This window comes from Zonotrichia leucophrys, chromosome 4A (assembly GCF_028769735.1).
Source record: "Zonotrichia leucophrys gambelii isolate GWCS_2022_RI chromosome 4A, RI_Zleu_2.0, whole genome shotgun sequence".
Lineage (NCBI taxonomy): Eukaryota > Metazoa > Chordata > Aves > Passeriformes > Passerellidae > Zonotrichia > Zonotrichia leucophrys.
The window spans coordinates 19,285,791-19,307,109 of record NC_088174.1 but is presented as its reverse complement, the minus strand read 5'-3'; the positions used below and the strand labels follow the sequence as shown (position 1 = coordinate 19,307,109).

The following is a 21,319-nucleotide window of genomic DNA, read 5'->3' as shown; positions in this document are numbered from 1 at the left end:
TTGCAGATAATGATATTTATATCATCAGTGAGTTGAGGGAATCAGCCCTCCCAGGGAGGCGTTTCCAGCTCTGCACTCTGGCTCTGCTTGCAGACATGAGATGAAGATGAGCGTGGTGGTGGCTTTGGCTTTCTCTGTGCTCCTGCAGTCTTGGGCTTTTGGGGCTTTAACAGATTCACTGCAATTATTTGACTGATAAGTGACAGAGATCTATTTGTACAAATACTAAGTGTTGCAGAGTTGGACTAGAAACTGCTGGGGCTGGTGTAATTTGCGGTGCTGAGCAAAGGAAAATGGTGTGCAGATCTTTTCACTTAAAGTACTTTTTGTGCGTGCTTTTTGATGTGAATCCTGGTTTCTTTGAAGTGGAATTTAAGGGTTAGGATTTGGGCACTGCCCAGCTGGATTGGAGTCATCACTAGGTGCAGCATGGCTCATTTTGAAGCACCTATATGTGTACCTCATTTTTGGTGTGCTTGAAGAGAGATTGGTGAAGAACTGGGTGGAGCTCATCATGATACTCCTGTCAGGGCTAGGAAAATGCCCAAGAACATCCTGCAATGCCTTTTTCTTAGCCAGCTGTAGAGGGGCACAGCAAGAGGGAAGACACAGGAGCTCCTCTGCTTTACACCAGTGTGCTTGAAAAGGCTGCCAGGCCTTCTCTGAGGCACGAGGCAGCATCTTCTGCTGGGGTGACACAGAGTTCTCCAGAAAGTGCCATCCTCTGCCCCGTGTGGAGGTCAGAGGCAGTCTAACAAAGGTGATAATCACTGGGGTTCTCAGTGTGGGGCACGCTAATAGCAGCACTGTGATGGTGTGTGGCTTTCTGAACCTTACAGCTCCTGAAGGGGTACATCAGTTCCAAAGGAGAAGAAATAAAGTACTTTGCAAATGTTGCTGCAGACAGATTCTCTCTCTTAGCCAAACTAAGATGGTTTCTTGCATTTATTTTATTTAGTCAGTGTATTAATGCCATGATATTGCTTATAAAATCTGTTCCTAGCCAGTCACTTCAGTCTAATTGAAAACTGTAAGTAATTTGAAATCAAAGGGAGTCTTTGTTTGACTGGCAAACAGCAGAAGGATGAACTCTGAGCATCCCCCTGCTGCATCCCGAGCTGGGGTGGGCAGGCAGCCTGCCTGGGCTGAGAGGGGAGCAGGCTGGGGCTGCCCTGCCTTGCACTGGTAATGCCCCCTCATCCATCTTTGGAGCTGGCACTGAGCATCAAACCCTGTCACTGCCTCTAGGCCACCATATTATTGCAATTTGTGCTCTTCAGCAAAGGTGGCCCCCAGGTAAGACCAAACTTTTTGTTTTTAAGGCTGAAGTTTTATCTGCATCTCTGACTGGCTGGGAGCTGGAAGTGCTGCCTCCCTTTTCTGATTTAAGGGCTGCTGACTTCCACTTCAGATGGGTTGGATGTGACAGCAAAAGGCTAATACATTCTTACAGCTGCCTTGTCTGGCTGCCGAGCTGGGCTGTAATTGGAGCAGTTTTTCAGTGGTTCAGATGTCAGCTGGGTGTGGGCTGAGGTTCACTGCCACGATTTATTTCAAAGGTTTTCAGAGCTGGGCGTCTGGGCCTTATTTAGGTATTGAAGTCAGTGCAGTGATTTTTTTTTTTCAGTGTATTTGCAGTTGATTCAAAGATCTGGCGGAACTGTTGGGAGATGTGTGACCCCTGAAGCCTGATTCTGTGTACCTCGTGTAGCAGGGCCAGAAGGATTTGCCCTAAAGGTTGGAGGAGTATTTCTCAGGGCAATGCTTGATGCTCCTCTCAGCTTGTTATAAGCTGCAAATTAGGAACTCTGAGCACTTTTATTTCTATTGTGGTTTTTTTCATTTGACTTGAAAACATTACTGTGGATGTTCTGACCGGCCTCTCTACTATTTTAATTTTTTTTCCCCTAAAAGGAAAGGGAACTTTTAACATGCTGTCATGTGGCTCTGATTTACACTAGAATTTGCAAATCAAGGCTGGTGTGACTCTAATCTACTGCTGTGCTCCCCCTGGGAGCATCTTCAGCAGACGTGGCATGGAAAGATCTGGTGACTCTGCTTGAGGACAGCAGTGAATGGCAGCAGAGGTGCTTGTGATCTGCCACCAGTCCATTCTTATTTACAAATAGTCTTTACAGCCACCACAACTGCAAAACACTATTTCTAAAGACAGAAACAAATATTCAAAAGACAGACAAGATAGTCTAATATTAAACAAATATGAAACAGTTATATATTTGTCTGTTGAAAATTGTACTCACAGCTTTTAACTTCTTTTGAAACAGAGAAATCAACATTCCAGGCTGAAGATAATCTTAGAGATGAACAACTCTGGGGTTTCACCTGCTGGTTGCATCCCTCACCTCTTCAGTTAGGCCTGGAGCATATACCATGGCTTCTCACAACATAAATTGGACCTCCTCTGATCAGTACATAAGCATGTTGGTTGGGAAAAAAATATCCAAAACTTCAGAGATTTCTAACCATGTTGTGAAAATAGAAGAGACAGACTTTTCACTGCTGTGGTGAGAAGTGCTTCCAGAATCAGAGGGCAGAATCTAACACACAACACAAGTCTTGTTTTGTCTTTCTCTTTTTAAAATTACTTAGATAGTTGCAGGGAATGACTGAAGGAACGCAAATCAATGAAAACAAGCTGTACTGCATGTGGCTTAATGTGCCTCTAGGCTCCTTTGTGAGGAGCGGGAGGTGAATGAGGTTTGTGCCAAGAGCAGGTGGAGAAGCCCCCGCTCCCTTTGGGCTCCGCTGGTGCTGCTCAGTGAGGGGGGATGTCGGGGGTCCCTGGGAGCCCGGGAGCCGCTCAGGCTCTGCCCTGGCTGCACACTGGGAGCTCTTGCCTTGCCCTAGCCCTGCCTTGCCCCAAGAGAGCTCAGCAGGGCAGGCAGCAGGGTGAGAGCTGTGTCCTGCGGGAGCAGTGCAGGTGGCACTGGGGCACTTGGGTAAGGCCTGGGGCTGCTTTGATTTTTTTTCCTAAAGAGAAAGAGAACTCCCTTTGAAATGGTGTATTTTTCTCAAAAGGATACTAAAATACAGCACTGTCTCTGTGTGATCAGCAGCCACAGTAGCTTTGGTACCAAGTTCTGATGAAAAACATATTCCAGCGCAACTGATCCACTACTAGAAATGTGAATCATATCTCTTTCTACCTGTGGCTTTTCATACCATTTCTGGCCCTGCATAGTATTATCTCGTTTGATAAATACCCTGAGATTGTATGAAATGAGTGCATTGTGGAATTTGTGGTGCAGCTCTTAGGAAATACAAAGCATATTTATGGCTCCCCCTTTTGCACGTGCAAAGTTGTGCCTGGGTATGGGCAGGGGCACAGAACGTTGGCACGAGTTTCAGACATGTCAAGGAACTCAGTTAATGGTCAGTTATGTGCCTGGAGTCAAATGAGAGTCCAGGGTGGAGAGCTTCATCCAGCTAATCTGTTCATCTTACTCTACTGTTTTTGTGACAAAGTTATTTTGTGTTATTGTACATGTTTGAAGATCCTAGAAGTAGTTTTGTTACTACAATGTGTAGTGGATGCAAACTTTCAAATGTGAATTAGCCTGCCTGGTTTTCAGTGTTTTCTAACAAAACAGAAGGAGGAGATCGTTGTGGATGACTAGAGCTTTTCAAGGCTTCTTGTAGCTGCCTGAAGGCAGAGGCAAAAATATCTGTGTTTTCAATCTTATGTTTATTAATTTTATATTTATTATTTATTTTATATTTATCCTCCACATGTAGCTGACTTTGCATATCTTGTTATAAAGAATCAGCATTTTGGGCGGTGTTTTTGTTTGTTTTTCTGTTTTAAAAATGGTGGTAGTTTAAAATATTTTCTGAGCCAAAGGTCTTATTTAACTTTGTGACCTAGGTGCAATTTAAAGTGAATTATGATATTCTGTGACTTCTTAGATTTTGGCTCACAGTCTTTAGATGCTTTCATTCCCACACCTGCCATCCATTAGGAGACCTCCTTCTGTGATCTTTCATCATTCAGAATATATGATGATTTTCTTAAACACTTGAGCTAATTGGGAGTGACTTGGTTTTAAATATATGGCAGTATTTGTAAACAGCAGACGTTGGGCAGGCTTGAAATAAATACATGCAATTTGGCAGGAGCTGTTAAAAAATGCAAAGCCACTTTGAGATGACATTCAGACATTGAAATGAATTCCAAAAGGGGCTGTGTACACAGGACAGGCCGGGCAGACCCTGTTCCCTGGAGACTTGCTGGGAATCCCAAATGCTCTTCCGTGCTAGAGAGATCTGCTGATGCCAGTCCTTGTCCTTCAGCCTGCCTCCAGACTGCAACACAAGGTACGAATGAAGGTGCCAAATCTGGAACCTTGTATGTCATTGGGATGGCCTGTAACGAGTCAAGCCTCTTCAGGGGAGGGCAGACTGAGCAGCTCTGTCTGGCCCCAGCCACTTTTGGCTGTGTCAGCTTTCAGGAGAGCAGCTGACAAATCATCCCAGTGCTGTGGTGGCGTAATAGGAGAGACTCACTGGGTTTGAAGCCTAAGTAACTCACGTATGAAACATTATCTGCATAGCTGAAACCTTCTCAGAGTTGTGATATGATCACTTTGGGCTTGGGACTGCGCAAGGAAAACAGCTGTTCTCTATTTTGTTAGTGGTACTTTGACACGTATTTGGGGCAGATCCTAGCAAGTGTAGGCCCTGGCGTGCTTTGCACTGCTTCCTTTTGGTGTTCCTGTCCTGTGTGCTCTACAGATTTAAAACACAGCATGCAGATGGGACATCTTCCCCTTTTGCTTGCACATTTCTCTTCCAGCAGGACGCTGACCAAATGTTCTTCATTCTAAACCACACCGAGAGCTGCATGAGATGATAAACAGTAAGGCTGGGGACACCAGGGAATGGGAGAGCTTGGGCTGTCTGGAAAATAATCAGCCTCCCTGAGAGGAGGTACTTCCATCAGTAACTCTTGTGCTCTGAGTCTAAAGGAAACATGTGCTTCTCTTTCTCTCTCTATCTTGCCCTCCCTCTTTGGGCGCTTTAAAAAAAAAAGTAATTGTTAATAGTTTAAAACAGGTTTTAAGCCAAAATTTTTAAGAGCTGCAAACAGACTTACTGGCAAGCTTTCAGATCTCTCATGGCAATCAAAAGCAGCTGATCCATGTTTTGCAATCTATTTTCAGGCTGCCAGAACTTATGACTCAATTAATAAAACAAATGTGCCTATCAACTACAGCATAACCCTTTTGACCTTAATGAAGTCCTAAATCTTTGGTGAATTTGTTTCAGGATTTGAAATGTACACACAGCTAATATCTGCACTTGTTGCATGATAGTTTATTGCCTGGCCATGCTGCTGGCGTAGCCCTTGCTAAACTCCTGACCCTTGCCTGCACACACCCTTTCCAGATGACCGACAATTTGGAAAACCTCATCAGACAAAAGGTCACATTTCTGTGCCCTGTTACTTGATATAACTTGTGTCTGACTAATTGGCACGCAGGCCAGGAGCAGCTGCCCCCGCCACTGCACAGCAGAAACTCTGGTGGCACCGGGGATTTTCCTGTGGGCAGGAGCAGGGTGGGTGCAGGTCCCATCCCTGCCCTGGCACCCTGGCAGGAGATCTCTGCACCTCTGAAGGGCAGTGGGCTTGATCCCCAGCTTTGCACAGCCTTCTGCACCACAGTGACAGCAGTGTTTTGAGTCACTGTGCTCCCATTAGCTGTGAGGGTCTGCGTTTGCAGCCAGGCTCCGAACGGTTCCTTTGCCCAGTGGAGAGATGGGATCTAAGCACAGAGCTAGACCAATGCTGCCTTGTGTTTCTGTACAGAGCCAGTAGGTCTTGACATGGGCATGGCAGGCGTTCAGGAAGGGTTTATTGATATTTTAAATGGAGTTTAAAAGGTAGTGTCTGGAACATCTCCAAGGTTTGGAGTCATTAGAGAGTTTTTGTTACTTTCCAAAATAGGATTAAAGATTGAGAGGAGGGTAGAGCTCTTGTGAGGGACCCTGTCAGCCTCCTTTGCTCTTTAGAACCTAATTCTGTCTGTGAATGCCAGAGTGAAGGGTGAGCAGCAGCACTGATGCTGTGTGCTGTAGTAAAGGGTGAGCAGCAGCACTGATGCTCTCTGCTGTAGTAAAGGGTGAGCAGCAGCACTGATGCTGTGTGCTGTAGTAAAGGGTGAGCAGCAGCACTGATGCTCTCTGCTGTAGTGAAGGGTGAGCAGCAGCACTGATGCTCTCTGCTGTAGTAAAGGGTGAGCAGCAGCACTGATGCTCTCTGCTGTAGTAAAGGGTGAGGAGCACTGATGCTCTCTGCTGTAGTGAAGGGTGAGGAGCAGCACTGATGCTCTCTGCTGTAGTAAAGGGTGAGCAGCAGCACTGATGCTCTCTGCTGTAGTGAAGGGTGAGCAGCAGCACTGATGCTCTCTGCTGTAGTGAAGGGTGAGGAGCACTGATGCTCTCTGCTGTGATAAAGGGTGAGCAGCAGCACTGATGCTCTCTGCTGTAGTGAAGGGTGAGCAGCAGCACTGATGCTCTCTGCTGTGATGAAGGGTGAGCAGCAGCACTGATGCTCTGTGCTGTAGTGAAGGGTGAGCAGCAGCACTGATGCTCTCTGCTGTGATAAAGGGTGAGGAGCAGCACTGATGCTCTGTGCTGTAGTAAAGGGTGAGGACCCACTGATGCTCTTGCTGTGATAAGGGTGAGCAGCAGCACTGATGCTCTGTGCTATAGTGAAGGGTGACAGGACTGATGCTCTTTGCTGTGATAAGGGTGAGAGCAGCACTGATGCTCTTGCTGTAGTAAAGGGTGAGCAGCACTGATGCTCTTGCTGTATAACGGGTCGAGCGCACTAGCTGCTGTAGTAGGGAGAGCGAGCAGCTGGCTCTTGATGATCAGCACAAGCTTCCTGTGGTAAGGGTGAGCTGCCAGATGCTCCCGTGTGAGGGGCAGAGCAGGCTCTCTGCAGGCAAGGGAGAGGACACTATCTCATATGGGATAAAGGGTGGGGCTCTGATGCTCGTCTGTAGTGAAGGGAGGAGCCTGATCTTCTTGCTTAGTAAAGGGTGAGGAGCAGACTGATGTCTGTGCTGTAGTGATCATTCTGAGCAGCAGCATGATGCTTTGCTGTAGTAAAGGGTGAGCAGCAGCACTGATGCTGTGTGCTGTAGTAAAGGGTGAGGAGCAGCACTGATGCTCTCTGCTGTAGTGAAGGGTGAGGAGCACTGATGCTCTCTGCTGTGGTAAAGGGTGAGGAGCAGCACTGATGCTCTGTGCTGTAGTAAAGGGTGAGGAGCACTGATGCTCTCTGCTGTATCCCCGGGTCCCGAGGCCTCAGCAGTGCTGAGGAGGAGAGGCTGGAGCTGGCTCTTGAATCCAGACAAGCTTCCATCAGGAGAGGGCTCTGTGCTTGCCCAGCTGCCCCCGTGCCCTGGGCAGAGCAGGGGCTCCCTGGGACAGGCCAGGCACAGAGGACATCTCAAGGGCACCAGGGCTGGGTTTGCTCCACAGCTCTTCACAGGGAGGGCTCCTCTGAACTTCTGGAAGACAACTTAATAACTGAGTAGTCAATGTCACACAGACTATTGAAATCTGAATTGTAGAGTATCCATTCTCTCAAGGACTTTAATAAAGGGAAAGGCATTGCTTCCAGGAGAGCTGAGCAGGCTGGCACAGAAAATTGAGTGTAACAGCAGTGCTCTCTGCACTTTGCTTTGTCTCCCTCTGCTTACGGCAAGTGTTCTCCTCACAAATCTTCCACCCTAACTTTTATGCAAATGCATGAAATGGTTCAGCTTGCCAGGGATGCTCACAGCCCTGAACACGTCAGCACAGTCAGGTAACTCACTGGGCTTAGTAATGTATGTATAGTCTTATTGTTTAACTTGTTAGACTGCTTAAAACTACTTTTACAAATACGAATTAGCTTTGTTTTCAGATCATAAGAGCATTTTAATAGTCTATTTGAGGGGGAGGAAGGTAATTTAAGGATCAAAGGGGGAACCTAAATGAGTTTTAATACTGTGATGGAGTTGTTTCATTGTTTTGATTTAAATCTCATTCTTACCTTCATTTTCTGCATGGATGGAGTTGAGAGTACAGCTCTCACAGTTTAAGCAGACCTGGGGAGGTTGGGTGAATTTCACTCAGGTTTAGTCTCCCAGGCTTGCTGAGACCAGCAGCTTTTGCTGAGGAAGAAGAGGCCGGGCAGTTTCCTGTGGAAATCTTTCTCCATTGCATTCTTCTGGATGATGACACAGCTCCAGCCTGGAGACCTCGTTTGTGCCCCAGGCATGGCTCTGTCAGGCAGAGGAGGCTTTTCTCCCTTGGTTATCACTCACTCCCTTCTGGCCAAGTGGGGTGAGCCCCGTGGCTCAGTGAGGGGCTGGGTAAGGGCTGACAAACCCCCAGATATCCCCTTACAACCCACAAATATTCTGCAAGAGACTTCTCTGGGATTTCCCAGGGCAAAGAGGGGAAGGGCCCCCAAGGGCAGATCCTCTCCTCATCCTCCTCAGCGTCCCCCCAGGGCTGTCGCAGGCTCTGGGACAGAGCCAGAGGTGTCCCAGCTGGCCGGCAGCGCATCCAGGCACCTGCGGACTTCCTCTTTGGCAGGAGTTTTGTCTTGTCACTGTTTTGCCTTAAACTGCACCAACAGCATAAGCAGCAGGGATGGCTCAGCACCCCGTAAGGCCAGGAAACAGGTGGCCTGTCAGTCTGCAGAATTTGTTTCTTTCTGAGCAAAGTGGGGAAAAATGGAAAACTCTGACGTTTCAGAATCATCAAACTTTAAAAAATGATGATGATTATTATTATTTATTTATTTTACTGAAAGAACAGTCTGATTTTGAGACAGGAAGAGAGGTTGTTTAGGAGGCAAAAGAAGGAGATGAACTTACTCTTTTGCTTCATTTTCTAGGAAAATGAGAACTATGGTTATCCAGTACATATGTGAGATGATACCAGGACTTACTGTTTGTACAAACCCCACTCCCCCGCTTCTCCTCCTCAGTATACTTTGAATGAGAGAACCAAATTGATAGTCATTTTAATGAGACTGGAGTAGTTTCCAAGACACCAGATTTCTGTGTGATTTCTTAAAAAAAAAAAATTGACATACTGTATAATTTGATTTGACTCTATGATGATGTAGATTACTTTTTAAAATGAATAATAACAAGAAAGCTGAGGCAAAGTTAATTTCTGTGCACGCTGGGCACAGCACTTTCCTGTGTCTCACCGGTTCCTCCCTGGGCAGGAGGGACTCGAAGGGACAGGAGGGGACACGCGGGTGGCAGCAGAGGTGGCTGCAGCGATGCCGCCCTCTCCTGCTGTCCCTGCCCTGCGGGGACAGCCCTGCCGCCCGTGCCCGTCCCTCTGCGGCGCCCCTGCCTTCGGCTTGGCTTGGCTTGGCTTGGCTTGGCTTGGGTTGGTGGGGGTTCTTTGGTTTGGTTGGAGTTTGTTTGTTTGGGTTTCTCTTTGATTGCTTTACTTTTAAAGGCAGAATGCCCAAGCAGGATCCTGCCTGCTCGATGGGAGGCGTTGCACAGTTCAGCTTGTCCCAGTCCATCCTTGCTTAGCTCTGAAATGGGAACAATAACCATTATCTCTTCTCTTTTAGCTCCTTAGCAGCTTTGACTGTAAGCCCTTTGGAGCTCATAAATAGGTGTACACTACCAAGCACAGGCTGGCAGTTCCAGCTGGGGACTCCTAACAGTCTGCTAATTAAAATATAAACGTTGTAGTGCAATAGATTGATTGCATTGTCTTAAGCAGTTAAAACCTTGAGATAGCTTAGAGGGAAGGGCTGAAGTATGAAATGAAACCATTGCTTTTCAGATACAGTAAGGCCCATGAGTCCTTCCTGTTGTAATGTTCTATAGAGGTCTGTCCAGAAACTCCCTGAGCAAATCACTGCTTCATTTTTACAAGTTATGGTTTCCAGTGATCCTGAAATCTTCTTAAAAGCTGACTTGCAGTAATTTATGTATTGTAATAATGATCAGATTTGTAATAATTATCAGTCTGTGGGGCCGTTAATTATAAATTTAAAATGGTATATCACAAATGAAACAACTACTTTTAAAAATCCCCATAACTCTATATTTAAAACAAAAAATAGTCCTCTGCACCGTGTATTAAAAAAAAAAGTAAAAAGTCAAGCTTGATCCATAAGCTGACAACAGTAAGGAAATTCAGACATGAGCAGGGAAGTGTTCCATATGTTCTCCACTACCTAGGCACAACTGGGTGCCTCTTTAATGATGAGCTGAACGCTCCCTGTTGTGCCTAGGTACTGCAGAACATATGGCGTGTTTTCCCCCTTAACTGTGAATTTCCTTGCTTTTGTCAGTAGGTGTCTTAACTCTGTTGTGTTTTAATATAGTGTTTGTGCCTCTGAGCACAGGCCAAATTTGATCTTAGGCAAATAGGAGGGTGAATACAGCTGTTGATTATCTCATATTCTTCTTGAAACTATATTTCAGTACATAATCTGTATCTCTATAAACACACCTTGTAATTGTTAATCAGGACCCTCAGAGTTTAAAAATCATTCCACTCACTGTGCTCCAAACTTAGCATGGATGATAAATGACTGTTTAGTTGCCAATATAGCACAATATTTCAATTTCCTGCCTTCACAGAGGTATTTCAAAGGTTGAACGGAGTTCATACTCACAGTATGTGTTGCCTACAACTCTGTGATCTCTTGCTGGCAAACTTTAACCAAAACCTTTTCAATTAACTCAACGCATTCCTCGTGGAAGTCAGCCAACCCAAAGCTGGACAAACAGAGTTTCGGTGATGCTTTGCAATAACCTTTCCCTGCTCCTGGCTCTGGATAAGCATAGCCAGAGTGAGTTTATTACTTGATAGCAAGTTATGTGATTGATAAAAAGATTAATATAACTTTGCACTAAATTTTGCTTTCTGGCTGTTCTATAATTCCAGTGCAGTTTGCTTCAGTTCTGCTGGAATCCTCGTTCGTGTGGTGTAAACACGGGTAAAGTTTAGCCTACAACCAGCAGAGCAGACATCCCTCTGTCACAAGCACAGGACCCTGAGGTGTGAGCTTAGCCAGCCTGGGTCAGCCTGAGTCTTGGTTCTGCTGCTGGCGCTGCCCTGGGGCTCAGGCTGTGCTGGGACTGCAGGCAGGGAGGGCACTGAGGAATGCCTGTCTTCTTGGAAAAGCTGGGAGAAAAACCCTCCCAAGGCTCAAAACTCTGCCACTGGAATTCCCCAGGAAAAGCCTCGGAGGAGCATTGGGCACGAGTGCCACCGGGGGTCTGTACCCTCCTGAAGCACTGACCCCTCCTGGGGACAAGTGGCTGGGCTGGAGGCACCTTTGCCCGAGCTGGTGCATTTTTGTGCCCAGCACGTGCTGCAGTGATAGCCAGGAATATTTGTAAAAGACAGCTTGTTCCAGCCACACAGAGCTCCAGATTGTCTTTGGGTAAGTCCTTATTAAACTCATTTATATGAGTTTATATGAAAATTTGATTTGAAATTTTGATATGAAAATTTATATGAATTTTGATATGAAAATGCCACCCCAAACAGTTCCTCATTCAGACAGTGCCAGTGTCTGAATATTTATCAGTGGAAGATGACATGGGGGGACATGAATTTGCATGCAGTGGTGGAGGACATGCCTTGTCTCCCAAATAAACTGTTCATCATTTTTGCCCTCCTTTAGTGTCGTAACCTGGATCTACCACAGCTCACGAAGTCCGAGTCAGGCTGATCTCTTTTGCCTGGGACTGGGCAGGTGACCTGCAGCTCTCTCTGCAGGGTTTCCAGGCAGTCGGGTTTGCTGTCCCAGCACCAGCTGCTCTCTGTGCCTTGTGCTGAGGCTTTGTCATTATCCATGAATGCCATGTGGTTCCTTGTCCTTGGGCCACGTGCACGGGTTCCTGGTTCCTTGTGCACGTACAAGGGTAGAAATGGCTCTCATGAGAAGCCACCATTTGGACCATGAAACAGCAACTGCTTCAACATGTGTATTAACAAAATGCAACCCCGTGCAGTTATCCCTGTCCCAGCTGACTGGCTCTGTCCTGTCCTGTTAGCTCAGAGGGAACCTTCTCCAGCTGCAGAGCATCCAATTCCAAAACAGGGGAGGGGGCTGTTTTCCATCTCTCTTCCACTTTCTCTCTATTCCTGCTTCTTTCTCTGTCTTAACGCGATGCCTCTGGCTGCTCTGGTTCATCCCACGCAGGCACAAGGGTGCTCCTGCATCCTTGGCTGGAGGATGTCCCTGTGCTGGTCCCCAGCACTGTGCAGGCTGAGCTGCCATCCTCTCCCTCGCTGTGGGCCCTCTCTGCAGTGGCCACTTGGTACTCACTCCCTTTTCTGTGTCTTTGAGGCCACGTGCCTTTTGAATGGCAGAAACCACACAGAATTTTGCCATGTGCTGCAGCTGGGCACACCATGAGTCAGTCCTTTAGTATGTGTAGAAATCAATATTTGACCACAAACACCCCCACACCCCAAGTGGCCCTTGTTTTGCCTATGGAAAGATAATTTGCCTATTTCAGCTGGAGTCTGTGTAAGGCACTCTAATGAGCCGTGGCCACCTCTGGTTTTGTGACTGGGTCACCAAATGTATTGCATAAAAGATATAAAATATATTGCACTTTTATTGTAGCACCACCATTTCTGTTTTCTTTTAAAGAAACTTCTTGTGGAGCTCAAAAAGGCACAAGAAGAGAAATATTTGCTTGTTGCTTTGCAACAGTGCAGCTGGCTCCCGAAGCACGGAGCTGTGTCTTTAAGGCAGTACAGACCCAGTAATCCAGTAAATACTGTGCTCTCCCGTTGAATAATGCAAAGGATAATTACTTAAAAGACCACACAAATGACTGGAGCTCAGGCAGTGTGTTCTGTGCTGCAGAACAGGTTGGGTGCAGCTGGGACAGGGCTGTGCTGGAGCCCCATGGCAGTGAGCAGTGAGCAGGGCTGTGCTGGAGCTCCATGGTGGTGAGCAGTGAGCAGGGCTGTGCTGGAGCTCCATGGCAGTGAGCAGGGCTGTGCTGGAGCTCCATGGTGGAGCATGAGCAGGGTATGCTGGAGCCCACATGGCTGTGAGCTGAGCAGGGCTGTGCTGGAGCTCCATGGTGGTGAGCAGTGAGCAGGGCTGTGCTGGAGCTCCATGGCAGTGAGCAGGGCTGTGCTGGAGCCCCATGGCAGTGAGCAGTGAGCAGGGCTGTGCTGGAGCTGCAGGGCAGTGAGCAGTGAGCAGGGCTGTGCTGGAGCTCCATGGTGGTGAGCAGTGAGCAGGGCTGTGCTGGAGCTGCATGGCAGTGAGCAGTGAGCAGGGCTGTGCTGGAGCCCCATGGCAGTGAGCAGTGAGCAGGGCTCTGCTGGAGCCCCATGGTGGTGAGCAGTGAGCAGGGCTGTGCTGGAGCCCCATAGCGTGAGTCAGTGAGCAGGGCTGTGCTGGAGCTGCAGACCATGTGGTGAGCAGGAGCGGTTGCTGGAGCTCCATGGCAGTGAGCAGTGAGCAGGGCTGTGCTGGCTCTCTGGTGATGCCCTGGCTGGGGTCTCCAGGCATTCCCAGGGATTGCAGGGCTCCTCAGATCTCACAGCTCACTCTGGTTTGCAAAAGGCATCAAGAGGCTTTTGGTGCAGCATGTGAGAGATGGAAAGAGTGTCTCAGCGCAGGAATTTCTCCTTTTTGCATGTGGGTTCACTATACAATCATACTTTGTGATTAGCACCCAGCTGCACCACACTAGGGAGCAGTTACCTGTTCCAGCTGCCTTCAGGGGTCTCTTGGGTTCCAATTCATTTACATTTTCCACTCCTTTATTTTTTAACCCTTCTGTTTGTCCTAGACTCCACCACCCTGGGCAGTTTGTATCACAGTGACCTACATGCTGGTTGCAATCCCCTTCTTCACTGTTATTATGTATTGAAGTACCTTGGAAATCCATTTTTCCAATTACTTTCATTAATTATTTTCTCCTTCACACACACCCACACCCACCCACCCCTCCCCTCGGCCCAGACCATTTCTCAGTCACCACAATTTGAACTATGTTTTCATGATGTGGAGAACCTTCCTTGGGTTGTGTTCCTTCCCTTCAGATAGGTTTTCACTTCTTTTTGAATTCTACCTGTTTGGCTTAAATAACCTCTTGAACCTTGCTGTTTTCCCATGCTAATTTTATTTTTCTTGCCTTCCGTGTTTCTTTGAAAAGCTGCGCATTCCTTCTGGGACTCTATTATGGTTGCTTAAGTAGCCTCCATGCTGAGTTGAAGGATTTTAATTTCCTCACTTCTGACTTCAGGGCCTTTTTGACTGGCTTCCTCCTTTTTTTTTTTTTTTTTTTTTTTTTTTTAAATCCCCTTTCTAAAGCTTAATGTCACAGTGCTAGGTTTTGTTGCATTCCCTCCCACAAGGACACTGAACTTAATTACACTATGCCCCTTTGTACTTAGTGATTCAGCCAGAGTGGGTTCTTCAACTCTGCATGTCATTTTCACTGGTAAAGGGGCACTTTGTTGGTATTTTTTTTAAGCCAGAAAGGTAACTTTCAACAGTTGTCTTGATTTATAATCCAAAAGGAGCAGTTCCTCAAAGAGCTCTGCAGCCCAATGAGTGTTGCCCTCATCCAGTGCACTTCTCCAAAACTGCATTTCCTCATCATGGCCAGGGTTGATTAGGAGAGCTCATTCCGCAGGTGGAGATTGGGGATTTGTTTGGGTAGAGAAGACCAAGGACTGGAATTACTGGCAGAGTGACCAAGGAGAAGACTGTCTCTTTCCTAGTTGTCTCTTAGTTTAGAGCTGGTGCAGATCCCTGCCATGGGTGTGCTGCTGTCTGTCTGTCTGTCCTGTGGGAGCACTGGGGCTCTCACTGTCCCACACTGCAGGATGGTGCCATGGAGTCCCTCCCCATCCCAGCAGCCATGGGTGTGCTGCTGTCTGTCTGTCTGTCCTGGCTCCAGCCAACGCGATGGGGCCCTCCCTCACTGGTCTCCACACGGGGCTCACTGTACGGATTGTCACAGGTACACGAGTCACCTGCTCCTGCTCTTCCATCCTGCTTCACCAGTGTGCCTCACGGAAACCTCTCGGCTGCTGCTCAGGCTTTTGTGTTTTACCTGCCCTTCCTCCTGTGCCCAGCAAAGTGCCCCCTCTGCTCCTTTTTGGGATGCCCAGGTTCCCCTGGAGTTCAGCTAAATGGCAGGGTGAGGAGGAGTGCTGGTTTGTTTGAGCACTGCTCTGTTTTGGTGACCACCTTTGTGATGCTGGGCTGTGTCCCTGGATGTGCCCCCAGAGGGACGCCTGCCTGAGCAGGGCTCAGTGGAATTTTTGCCTTCTCCTCCAGGCAGAGATGTTTTTACTGACACATAGCTGACAGCTTGCCTCTCTGCCTTGTATGCTTGGTTTGCCCGTTTCCTACTTTAAATAACACCCTTGTGCCTTGGCAGGTTTTTTAAACGTTCTGATCTGATTCAGCATCCTCTGTGGAGTAGCCCTGCTTCGTCCTCTGCTTTCCCAGACAAGGAAGAATATTTTGGGCTGTGGTTGAGCAGTTTTCACTCCCTTCTCTGCGCCCAGAGCAGACACCTTGGCTGCTGCCATGGGCAGAACTTTGGTTTCTTTATCTTCAAGGCAAGGAACTGGCAAGGGTCTTTCTGAATAGAAGTTCAGCAAACATTCCTGATGGTGTTTCATGGTGAAGTGCAGGAGGAAGCATTTTCTGCTTCTTTATGATAAACAGGGAATTTTAACTGTCTGGATCCTTGTATTAGCTGGCCACAGTGGCTTCTTCAGTGTGCTGGAATCCTCCTTGGAGTGTGGAGAGGATTGGAGTGTGTGCAGCTGAACACCATGGAAAGGATCCACGGCTAAAGCTCATGGTGAGGGAATGGCAGATAGAGAACTTGGACAATTTGGGGTTTTTTGTGAATGTTCCTGAGGATGGCTGGCCATCCACTTGATTGCAATCCAGTGAGATCCCATCCCTGTCTAAGCTAGACTGGAAAACTTAATATGCCTGCTTCATATCAATGCTCCAATTAATTTAATGGAAATTTTTGTGCTTATTCAGGTTGGAAACCATATGGAGTTGTCTCATACATCAGTCAGAAGAAAGAAAGCCAGCAGAAGAAATTTCAGTGTATAAACCCACTTGGAGATCCCACCATAGGTACTTTGGAAGCAATCTCATGCTGCTGAATTACTTCTCTACAACAATATTCTACAACTAATAATTAGCATGAAGGAAATTACTTTAGCATGTCTTCATGACATTTTTAAGATTTACTGTCTGGGATGTGAAATATGGTCAAAGTAGCCAGCTTGTAATTTCATTTCAAAGAATCTGCTGCCAAAAAGATAATTTTTCTAGAATTTCAAGTGGGAAAAATGCAAATTTAAGGCATGAATAGTAGGAACAAAAATTTTGTATGTGAATTTTGAAAAAAACATTATTTTGGTAATGCCTTACATTTGCAAGGTAATGATTGTAATAATTTGATATGTAGTAGTGAAGGAGGTTTAAAACTGGAAGACAAATGTTGCTTAAAATCACATTCTGCCCCCATTTTCATGCCAAAATTGTCGTCCCAAATTTTCAAGATAATTGCAAATGCTTCCGAAATAGTTCAACACATGAGACATGACTTGCTTTTGGAAGGGAAAAAATGCACTTAGCAGAGGCAAACCTTTATTTAATTAGCCACAGTGTAAAGGTTTCTTGTATTGCTTTGCAGCTACACGGCCGTGAGAGACTGGGGAGTACCTGAAGGGTAACTCCTACTGGGACTAATTCAGTCCAGACAGCTCCAAGTATGTTCATTAAGCTCTGGCTGGCTTTCACACAGGTGGGGAAGGTTAGAAAGGAACAGATAGAGAATGGTCCTGATTGTGTTAAGCATAAAACACCATTTGTTTCACAAGTAAGAAGGGAACCAAATCGGCACGTCCTGGGCAGTACTATCCCGCTGCTAGAAGTCAGCTCTCTTTTTTATTTATTCTTTATTTTCTTGCTACATTTTCAAGCCTCAGTGTAAAGCTGCTAGAATGTAGAAACCCCAAGCTCATAAATCAGGGGGCTGCTGAAAAGATGCCAAGGTTTGAACTGCCATGGGGGCTTTCAGACTTGTAATACATCAGGAAAAGAGGGAATTTTAAATAAGTGTTATGGTTGGCAAGAGAGAGGGAGAGAATAGGGTTTAATTCTAAAGTTTTAAAACAGAGCCAAATAGGCTTGAAAGTCAACTGGTGTAGCAGTTAAAATGCTCTACATTGACTACTGCTTTCTCTTCACTTTTGAAGAATTGACAATAAGAGGGGCAAAGTGTGTTGGAATGCACAGTAACCATGTCAAAATATTCATCTTCATTGTTGAATTAGCAAATCTTTAGTGGGTTGCTAGTTAAGAAGAAACTTTACAAGCAGACGTAAATGGCTGAATGCAGATGTGTCTGAGGGCTACAGAGCCTTGTGGGCACTGTGGGCCATGGCAGTGGCCATGTGGGGAAAGAAGAGATTTTCCTCCGTGCTCTGCCTGTAGCAAATTCTGCTTGGCAAAACCACGGGTGGGACCTGGTGTCTGCAGGGCAGCAAACATCTGGTGCCCTGGAACATCAGAATGCAAGAGCAAGGTTCTGCAGGTCCTGAAGGTGATGGTGCCTCAGCCCTTCAGAAATCACCTCTGGGAAGGGCTTTACTGTGAATCCAGGGACTCAGCCTGTAAGTCCCATTTTTTATAATCTTGGTTTATTGTATATAATCCCCAAACTCTGCTTTAGTGGGACTAAAAGTGCAAGAAGTCAAGTAAACTGCAAATCTCCACTGTCACAGATGTATCAAAACTTTAGTGGTGTTTGATATTTTTGTTAAAATCTCAGGTACTGAAATCACACAGAACTGGAAATTCCCCTTTTTCTTTTTTGGCCTCTGTCTCACTCCCCCTTTATCCTTTTTATTTTGTTTTCTGTGTTTTTAATATAGTTCCATTACTTGAACAGGACTAATTTCCTGACCCATTAGACCAATAATGGTTTTGCCATTCTTTAGCTGTTAAATGCTGACCTAGCCTTGACTTGCTCCAACAAATTGTTCACATTAGGAGCAGGATTTTGGGATGTGAGCCAAAGCTTTTACAGGAGAGAGCAGAGATGAGTGTGGGCCCACCAGAGCATTGGTGGAGGTGGAACAATTGCCATCTGGGCTGGCATGAGTCCCTCTGACACACGGGCGATGCAGCGTGGTACAGAAAATCCTGTAGCAAATGTTTGTGGGTTGCTCCATCTTCACTTCCCCGAGGAGAAGCATCACAGATATTCAGTTCACAACTTTGCAAAAGCCTGTGCTCACCTTTCAATAGTTGTCTTGCAACACCAGCACATTCAAAGGCTTGGTTTTTTATGTTTAGAATAGAATTTTCTAGACAGTTTAGCTCCCATCCAATGCAGACCCTGAGATTAGCTCAGATGATGCTAAAAACCACCAGGGTGGCAGGTTTGATTCCCATATGGGTCATTCACTTAAGAGTTGGACTTGAGGATTTTTGTGGGTCCTTTCCAACTCAGAATATTCTGTTGCAAGAGCCTGTGGTACGGTGACCCCCAGAGATGCTTTGAATGGTGTCAGCCTACCTGGAATGTGATTTTTGGTTGGCTCTCTTTAATACAAGGGCTTTTGTTACTGTTTTAAAACTCAGGATGTTTTGGTTTACAGAACATTTTGACCATATGTGATTCCCTTCACTGGTGTGCACCTGGACATCCTCTACCATTTAAAGGAATCTGCTGAAGTACTCCCAAGGCACGGCACCGAGGTAAGCCCATGAATCCTTCTGTAGAGAGGGCGTCTGCTCAGGGTGACTGGGGATGGACCTGCTGAGGCAGGACCTGTCAGGGACGTTTGGGTTTGGGCTCTTCTGGGCAGCAGTGAAGAAACGAGACAGCTCAGCAGCTTTGCAGCCACTGCAGAGGGTTCCCAGGGAGAAGGTCTGCACGCACTTTTCCAAAAAATCCCATCTTATACTTGGCTGAAACCAAGGCCCAGATTTCTTTGCCTCCTTGTCCTGCCTGTCCTGGGTGCTTTTATCTAAGGTTAAAAGCATGTGAGGCTGAACTGAGAGCTGCTGGTGCTTTTGGACCTCCTGACCTTCCTGTTCAGCTTTATTAATGGGAACTTCCCTGCACTCCTCATCACCTCCTGTTTTCCAGCCTGGATCCTCGGAGCCGAGGTGAACCAAGTGTCCCCCTGCAGTGACACGAAGCTTTGGGCACATTTGGGGTGCAGTCAGGCATCGCTTTTACAGAGCCCTGGTGCCTGCAGTCCCCCTTGCTGTGGCACTGTTCACTGTGCCAGGGGTGTGGGGCTGGAGGGGGATGGCCCCACACTGTTGGCATAGCGACTGAAACGTGGCTGGAAAAATGTCAGCCCTCCAGAAAGCCTGGGCTATGCCGCAGAAAGTTCCAGCCAGCTTTGCAGCAGCTTTGGCTTGTAAAGCTCCCATTGCATCTCCCAGTCAAGCGATCGTTTTGTGACCTCCAGAGTTTATCACAGAAAGTACAAGACATTAAGTTCATTACCGACTGTAAGGCATTTCAGCAAACAATAATTAGCAGCACTTAAAAGATATTCTGTAGCCTGAAACACTAAATCTGCGGGTATATAACAGCCAGCCGTGGAGCACATGTGTGTGTAACAGTATCAATATTGAAAGCCCCCACTGTGATGAGCCATAGCAAAGCATTTTTAGTCGACATACTTTTGGGATCGCTAATGATTAATTAGTGTGTATCATAATGTAAAGCAAATGTCACCTCTGCTACCTGGGGCTGCTGTCATTCGAGAGGGGAGCTGTTGGCGGCGGCAGAGGCTGAGCAGATCCCAGCCTGCCATCTCGCGGGCACCGCGCCGCGCTCCGCTCCGTGCCGCGCTCTGCACCGCACAGCCCCGCACATTCCCGCTCCGCACCGTGTCCCGCACAGCCCCGCACGGCCCCGCTCCCCGCGCTCTGCACCGCACAGCCCCGCTCCGCACCGTGTCCCGCACAGCCCCGCACCGTTCCGCTCCCCGCGCTCTGCACCGCACAGCCCTGCTGTCCGCCCCGCACCGCGCCCCGCACCGTGCCCCGCACAGCCCCGCACCGCTCCGCTCCCCGCGCTCAGCCCCGCACCGCTCCGCTCCGCTCCCCGCGCTCCGCTCGGCCCCCGCAGCGTCCCGGGGCAGCGCCCGCGGCTCCCCGCGCTGCGGAGCGGCCCCCGAGCAGAGGAAGCTCCAGCACCGGCAGTTCCGCCCTCCCTCTCTCGCTGTCCGGGGGCAGCGCAGGGCGCTGTGGCCGCACCGAGGGCTCTGACAGCGCCGGAGCCGTGTCCGTAACGCACCGGAGCAGACGCTCAGAACCGCATCGTTAGCCACGATCTCTCCTTAACCAGCCTCGGTGTTTGGAGGTGCTGCGGTTGAAGCAGTTCGCGAAGCGGCCGCGGAGCAAAGGCTTTTCACTGGGAAAGTCCACCAATTTCCTCTCTGTGCATGGAAACCACATTGCACATACTCCTGTGTTAATTCGCAGCGCTGTGTTTTATCCCACCCCACTCTTTCTTTTCATTCCTCAAGAGCTGGAAGCTTTCAGTATAAATGATATAATTTTATAAATATTTGTTGTTCATTTTTAAAAATAGCCCTCTGGGAAATTGTTACTAACTGAGAGGAAACACTGCAGATTTTGTCCCACATTAAGATCTAGAAAAGCAGATTTTTCTGTTTGCAATGAGAGAGTGCCAAGGCACATCTCTTTGCAGGCTCAGCCTAAAAGTGTTGGTTTACTGATTTTTACAAAAACCAGGGGTGCCATAGCTGAACTAATAAACATTTTCTATTCAGCATCATTTCATGCAAATGGCTGAACTGATGATTTCAACGTATGAATTTGTCCTCTAAAACTGCAGCATTAAATTTTGTAATTCTACTGTCAAAAAACAACAACAACAAAAAAAGACAAAATGACATTACAGCTGTGGATTCCTAAATACCGTAATCAGATATTACTAATCTGGACATCTTGTGTGAACTCAATACAGTTGCAGCTCAACTTCAATTTGAAAAGGGTAAGATTTGTTTGATTTATCACATTTTTTGTGCGTGCAAGTTGAAAAGCGTGCTTGATTTCCGCTATAAATTGCATCCATGCCTCATCACTCCATATTTTTAGAGGTATGCTGACATCCTAAGCACAGTAGGATCTATACTTGACATCTTAAAGGGGCTTTTATAATTTATGTGGATGTTTGATACAACATATTTTTTCAATCTGTAGTGTGGGAGGGTCATGAATTTGAGCTTTCAT

The 21,319-nt window shown here is 47.1% G+C and overlaps 1 long non-coding RNA gene across 1 annotated transcript; it reads left to right on the top strand.

The window, feature by feature from the left end:
* Positions 1–16,072: 16,072 nt before the first annotated feature.
* Positions 16,073–19,293, top strand: LOC135447684 (uncharacterized). The gene is made up of 3 exons (XR_010440241.1): positions 16,073–16,159; positions 18,697–18,796; positions 19,191–19,293. It is a non-coding gene; the product is annotated as an uncharacterized LOC135447684 (long non-coding RNA).
* Positions 19,294–21,319: the final 2,026 nt, after the last annotated feature.